General features: G+C 50.1%; 1 non-coding gene across 1 annotated transcript in view; it reads left to right on the top strand.

Annotated features, from left to right (window-relative positions):
* Positions 1-5778: 5778 nt before the first annotated feature.
* Positions 5779-7500, top strand: part of LOC126318146 (small subunit ribosomal RNA) — a 1893-nt gene continuing 171 nt past the window's right edge. Inside the window, exon 1 of the ribosomal RNA XR_007557183.1 lies at positions 5779-7500. This exon is cut by the window's right edge and continues 171 nt beyond it. This is a non-coding gene — a ribosomal RNA (small subunit ribosomal RNA).

Raw genomic sequence — 7500 nt, 5'->3', positions numbered from 1 at the left:
CCTCATGAAGAGTTATATCAAGTATGCCAAATTCCCGCTGTCCCTATACATGCAGTAAGTTCGTCGTGGGCGCTGGCCGGCAGGCCGCGAGACGTGACGCCCGGCGGCAAAGAGTGCTCCTCTGAGGATATAGATGTTCCGTTCCGCCGCACAATGGTGACGGTGACCGCTGCCTGCGGTGGCAACGCTGGGCACAGTCGATACTCGCCGTGTGGTGGAAGGTAAACATTATGCGGTACATCAGTACTTTCCTAATAGTTCGGTCGTCTCACGGCACTGCTTAGTAAATGATGCAAGGCCAAATATAGATGATTTATGCGAATGTCCCTATACGTGCTGTAAGACTGGGCACACAACGTGAATCGCACGTCAGCCAGACACTCGAACATGCACCACTCTCGGCCTGCAACGGAGACACACAATACGTAAACATCTGGAATGCGACAATGTCGAGTGCATCCTCTCTGCCACATTGCACCGTCGACACTATGATAACCAGAGCAGTAGGTCCACCTATAAAAGCACAATACCCCACTCCTCCGACAACTACCATTGCTCAGATAAATCAACACCACCAACACACATCCTACACAGAGGGGCACCAAATATCATCCCCCGCCCTCGTGTTATACCACATGAAAAATTGCAGAAGTGAGAGACACACATCCGCCAGCCTCTTGCTACAAGCATCGAACCGACGTGACGTATCTGACGGTGACTCAGGCATCCGTGTACTGCCACCACTATCCACCCCCCCCCCCTCTCTCTCTGCCCCCTTCCCACACAATACCAAATTTAACCAACTTTATCGCTTAACCTAACTGTGGCTGTACCAGTTTATCGCTTAACCTAACTGTGGCTGTACCAGTTTATCGCTTAACCTAACTGTGGCTGTACCAGTTTATCGCTTAACCTAACTGTGGCTGTACCAGTTTATCGCTTAACCTAACTGTGGCTGTACCAGTTTATCGCTTAACCTAACTGTGGCTGTACCAGTTTATCGCTTAACCTAACTGTGGCTGTACCAGTTTATCGCTTAACCTAACTGTGGCTGTACCAGTTTATCGCTTAACCTAACTGTGGCTGTACCAGTTTATCGCTTAACCTAACTGTGGCTGTACCAGTTTATCGCTTAACCTAACTGTGGCTGTACCAGTTTATCGCTTAACCTAACTGTGGCTGTACCAGTTTATCGCTTAACCTAACTGTGGCTGTACCAGTTTATCGCTTAACCTAACTGTGGCTGTACCAGTTTATCGCTTAACCTAACTGTGGCTGTACCAGTTTATCGCTTAACCTAACTGTGGCTGTACCAGTTTATCGCTTAACCTAACTGTGGCTGTACCAGTTTATCGCTTAACCTAACTGTGGCTGTACCAGTTTATCGCTTAACCTAACTGTGGCTGTACCAGATTATCGCTTAACCTAACTGTGGCTGTACCAGATTATCGCTTAACCTAACTGTGGCTGTACCAGATTATCGCTTAACCTAACTGTGGCTGTACCAGATTATCGCTTAACCTAACTGTGGCTGTACCAGATTATCGCTTAACCTAACTCAATTTGTCCCTTAACCTAACTCAATTTGTCCCTTAACCTAACTCAATTTGTCCCTTAACCTAACTCAATTTGTCCCTTAACCTAACTCAATTTGTCCCTTAACCTAACTCAATTTGTCCCTTAACCTAACTCAATTTGTCCCTTAACCTAACTCAATTTGTCCCTTAACCTAACTCAATTTGTCCCTTAACCTAACTCAATTTGTCCCTTAACCTAACTCAATTTGTCCCTTAACCTAACTCAATTTGTCCCTTAACCTAACTCAATTTGTCCCTTAACCTAACTCAAGTTGTCCCTTAACCTAACTCAAGTTGTCCCTTAACCTAACTCAAGTTGTCCCTTAACCTAACTCAAGTTGTCCCTTAACCTAACTCAAGTTGTCCCTTAACCTAACTCAAGTTGTCCCTTAACCTAACTCAAGTTGTCCCTTAACCTAACTCAAGTTGTCCCTTAACCTAACTCAAGTTGTCCCTTAACCTAACTCAAGTTGTCCCTTAACCTAACTCAAGTTGTCCCTTAACCTAACTCAAGTTGTCCCTTAACCTAACTCAAGTTGTCCCTTAACCTAACTCAAGTTGTCCCTTAACCTAACTCAAGTTGTCCCTTAACCTAACTCAAGTTGTCCCTTAACCTAACTCAAGTTGTCCCTTAACCTAACTCAAGTTGTCCCTTAACCTAACTCAAGTTGTCCCTTAACCTAACTCAATTTGTCCCTTAACCTAACCCACGTTGTCCCTTAACCTAACTCAAGTTGTCCCTTAACCTAACTCAATTTGTCCCTTAACCTAACTCAATTTGTCCCCTTAACCTAACTCAATTTGTCCCTTAACCTAACTCAATTTGTCCCTTAACCTAACTCAAGTTGTCCCTTAACCTAACTCAAGTTGTCCCTTAACCTAACTCAAGTTGTCCCTTAACCTAACTCAAGTTGTCCCCTTAACCTAACTCAAGTTGTCCCTTAACCTAACTCAAGTTGTCCCTTAACCTAACTCAAGTTGTCCCTTAACCTAACTCAAGTTGTCCCTTAACCTAACTCAAGTTGTCCCTTAACCTAACTCAAGTTGTCCCTTAACCTAACTCAATTTGTCCCTTAACCTAACTCAAGTTGTCCCTTAACCTAACTCAAGTTGTCCCTTAACCTAACTCAATTTGTCCCTTAACCTAACTCAATTTGTCCCTTAACCTAACTCAAGTTGTCCCTTAACCTAACTCAAGTTGTCCCTTAACCTAACTCAAGTTGTCCCTTAACCTAACTCAAGTTGTCCCTTAACCTAACTCAAGTTGTCCCTTAACCTAACTCAAGTTGTCCCTTAACCTAACTCAAGTTGTCCCTTAACCTAACTCAAGTTGTCCCTTAACCTAACTCAAGTTGTCCCTTAACCTAACTCAAGTTGTCCCTTAACCTAACTCAAGTTGTCCCTTAACCTAACTCAAGTTGTCCCTTAACCTAACTCAAGTTGTCCCTTAACCTAACTCAAGTTGTCCCTTAACCTAACTCAAGTTGTCCCTTAACCTAACTCAAGTTGTCCCTTAACCTAACTCAAGTTGTCCCTTAACCTAACTCAATTTGTCCCTTAACCTAACTCAATTTGTCCCTTAACCTAACTCAAGTTGTCCCTTAACCTAACTCAAGTTGTCCCTTAACCTAACCCACGTTGTCCCTTAACCTAACCGACGTTGTCCCTTAACCTAACCGACGTTGTCCCTTAACCTAACCGACGTTGTCCCTTAACCTAACCGACGTTGTCCCTTAACCTAACCGACGTTGTCCCTTAACCTAACCCACGTTGTCCCTTAACCTAACCCACGTTGTCCCTTAACCTAACCCACGTTGTCCCTTAACCTAACCCACGTTGTCCCTTAACCTAACCCACGTTGTCCCTTAACCTAACCCACGTTGTCCCTTAACCTAACCCACGTTGTCCCTTAACCTAACCCACGTTGTCCCTTAACCTAACCCACGTTGTCCCTTAACTTAACCCACGTTGTCCCTTAACCTAACCCACGTTGTCCCTTAACCTAACCCACGTTGTCCCTTAACCTAACCCACGTTGTCCCTTAACCTAACCCACGTTGTCCCTTAACCTAACCCACGTTGTCCCTTAACCTAACCCACGTTGTCCCTTAACCTAACCCACGTTGTCCCTTAACCTAACCCACGTTGTCCCTTAACCTAACCCACGTTGTCCCTTAACCTAACCCACGTTGTCCCTTAACCTAACCCACGTTGTCCCTTAACCTAACCCACGTTGTCCCTTAACCTAACCCACGTTGTCCCTTAACCTAACCCACGTTGTCCCTTAACCTAACCCACGTTGTCCCTTAACCTAACCCACGTTGTCCCTTAACCTAACCCACGTTGTCCCTTAACCTAACCCACGTTGTCCCTTTGCCTAACATAGTTCACTGCTCGGAATCTCTGGTGTCGTTGTTATCCTCATGTAGATGTCTTGCGAGTGTTGCTTACTTTCCACATATTCCTGCTATCCACTGTCAATTGTACTGCAATAGGACTATATCGCCGACCCCCCCCCCTCCCCCCCCTCTGTCCCCCTCTGTCCCCCTCTTTGTGTCTCTGTCCTCTCAAGCTGGTCGGTCTGGCGTTTGAGTGTTAAATGAGCCTCGCAGCTGTTCAGTTGCATTCAGATGTCGACGCCCTCAGTGTACGTCGTGGTATGGTCTGTGTCCATTGTCCGCTGATGTCGTACGCGTAACCCACACGCTGTACCGATCATCGGTCGTTACGTACAGAGTGAAGTAGTGTGATACGTGTGACCGTACGCTGGCTGTGCCCAACGGTGTCGAATCTCAATTTCCATATGTTGTGCTTGATGCTACTTGTCTCGTCTCCCAATAACAGCTAGGTTGCACTGTGGTACGCCGTAGAGGCGTGTGGGAGGAACGTACGAACGCATTGTATGTCACCCTGGGTCGCTGGGGGTGGTGGTGCGGTGAGTCAGGTCAGGTCAGGTCAGCGTGAGCCGTCTGATGTAGTGACGCGTGTATTCCGACTTTGTCGTATTGCCTCACACAAAGTGCTACCCTGGTGGACCGCGTTCCATATCTGGGACATGCCGCAGATGCCGGTTGACAGTGGATCGCGGAAGGTACATCGCATACGTGCGCGGGCCACCTTCCACGTGTTCTCTTCTGCACATGTCGCAGTGTGTATGTGGTCTGATGTAGCGTGTCGTGACACATGACATCCTGGCATGCAAGAATTGTTGAATTCGCAAATGTAGGTGGACATCTACGTTTACTGCCCAAGATACGCAAATGAACTGGAAATCCGTTGTTGAGCGGTTGTTCACGCTGGAGGTGAATCTGTGATGGCGACGATCGGTACAGCTATTAACCGGTTGTTTCAGCGGTACCCGCCACATCCACACGCGTGACTAGGCCCATGTGGGTATGAAGCGATACGCGGCGGTGGCTTGGTGGGACTGTTCCCGGCCGGTGAAGGGGGGGCCGCCCGGCGTGTTGGCCGCGCGCTGCGTGGGCGCACGCGCAACAGGCGGCTGGTGGGGGGCGCCGAGTGGCAGGAGCGCCAGCCGACGGGCCCGGCAGGCGGCGCAGCTACGCTGCGGCGCACCCTGCACGCGGCGCCTGGCGGCCAAAGTTGGTTCAGCCGAGCCCGGTGCGAAGCGCGGTGGACATCTGCAGTGTGCTGGTCTGATTGAGGACTGTGTGCGTTGAGGATGCGCCGCCGCCTGGCACTCGGCGCCGCGACGCCGTCTGCTGCTCGGTCGCCCCAGCGGTTCTCGCAGGTGGTTTGTATCGCAGTTGTGCGGACGTGTTGGCGCGTGCGCTGTGCTGGGAGAGTTCGCTTCTGCACCCAAGTGGGGCTTTGCCCTTGTGTGGCGCTGGCGTTGGAGCTGCCGGTCACCATAGGTGGCGCGTGTTGTCTCCCGCCGGCAATGCCACGACAGCACGCTCCCGGGCCTCTGTCGGCAGCGGCAAGCTCAGTTGGGAGCAAGGGTGTTCGCACTAAAACCGTCTACTCGCCTAACTCCGGGCGATTGCGCCTCTCTCGAAACCGACCAAGTACCTAGGACGGCGCTGCGCGCCGCCGGGACCTGAGAGGGTTTCGAGGTGTATCGTGCAGGGGAGCTCGGCCTCCTCCTGTTTGCAGAATAATTGAGCGGACGCTTGCGTGTTCGCGCGGGCCCCCGGGACACACTCCCGGGCGGCCGGCTGCTCAGCTCTCGTTGACGCAGCTCCCTGGTTGATCCTGCCAGTAGTCATATGCTTGTCTCAAAGATTAAGCCATGCATGTCTCAGTACAAGCCGCATTAAGGTGAAACCGCGAATGGCTCATTAAATCAGTTATGGTTCCTTAGATCGTACCCACGTTACTTGGATAACTGTGGTAATTCTAGAGCTAATACATGCAAACAGAGTCCCGACCAGAGATGGAAGGGACGCTTTTATTAGATCAAAACCAATCGGATTGGCTCGTCTGGTCCGTTTGCCTTGGTGACTCTGAATAACTTTGGGCTGATCGCACGGTCCTCGTACCGGCGACGCATCTTTCAAATGTCTGCCTTATCAACTGTCGATGGTAGGTTCTGCGCCTACCATGGTTGTAACGGGTAACGGGGAATCAGGGTTCGATTCCGGAGAGGGAGCCTGAGAAACGGCTACCACATCCAAGGAAGGCAGCAGGCGCGCAAATTACCCACTCCCGGCACGGGGAGGTAGTGACGAAAAATAACGATACGGGACTCATCCGAGGCCCCGTAATCGGAATGAGTACACTTTAAATCCTTTAACGAGTATCTATTGGAGGGCAAGTCTGGTGCCAGCAGCCGCGGTAATTCCAGCTCCAATAGCGTATATTAAAGTTGTTGCGGTTAAAAAGCTCGTAGTTGGATTTGTGTCCCACGCTGTTGGTTCACCGCCCGTCGGTGTTTAACTGGCATGTATCGTGGGACGTCCTGCCGGTGGGGCGAGCCGAAGGCGTGCTTGCGCGTCCCGAGGCGGACCCCGTTGAAATCCTACCAGGGTGCTCTTAGTTGAGTGTCTCGGTGGGCCGGCACGTTTACTTTGAACAAATTAGAGTGCTTAAAGCAGGCAAGCCCGCCTGAATACTGTGTGCATGGAATAATGGAATAGGACCTCGGTTCTATTTTGTTGGTTTTCGGAACCCGAGGTAATGATTAATAGGGACAGGCGGGGGCATTCGTATTGCGACGTTAGAGGTGAAATTCTTGGATCGTCGCAAGACGAACAGAAGCGAAAGCATTTGCCAAGTATGTTTTCATTAATCAAGAACGAAAGTTAGAGGTTCGAAGGCGATCAGATACCGCCCTAGTTCTAACCATAAACGATGCCAGCCAGCGATCCGCCGCAGTTCCTCCGATGACTCGGCGGGCAGCCTCCGGGAAACCAAAGCTTTTGGGTTCCGGGGGAAGTATGGTTGCAAAGCTGAAACTTAAAGGAATTGACGGAAGGGCACCACCAGGAGTGGAGCCTGCGGCTTAATTTGACTCAACACGGGAAACCTCACCAGGCCCGGACACCGGAAGGATTGACAGATTGATAGCTCTTTCTTGATTCGGTGGGTGGTGGTGCATGGCCGTTCTTAGTTGGTGGAGCGATTTGTCTGGTTAATTCCGATAACGAACGAGACTCTAGCCTGCTAACTAGTCGCGTGACATCCTTCGTGCTGTCAGCGATTACTTTTCTTCTTAGAGGGACAGGCGGCTTCTAGCCGCACGAGATTGAGCAATAACAGGTCTGTGATGCCCTTAGATGTTCTGGGCCGCACGCGCGCTACACTGAAGGAATCAGCGTGTCTTCCTAGGCCGAAAGGTCGGGGTAACCCGCTGAACCTCCTTCGTGCTAGGGATTGGGGCTTGCAATTGTTCCCCATGAACGAGGAATTCCCAGTAAGCGCGAGTCATAAGCTCGCGTTGATTACGTCCCTGCCCTTTGTAC

The sequence above is a fragment of the Schistocerca gregaria genome, unplaced genomic scaffold, assembly GCF_023897955.1.
Source record: "Schistocerca gregaria isolate iqSchGreg1 unplaced genomic scaffold, iqSchGreg1.2 ptg000655l, whole genome shotgun sequence".
NCBI classification, from domain to species: domain Eukaryota; kingdom Metazoa; phylum Arthropoda; class Insecta; order Orthoptera; family Acrididae; genus Schistocerca; species Schistocerca gregaria.
This window is presented reverse-complemented; position numbering and strand designations above follow the sequence as displayed.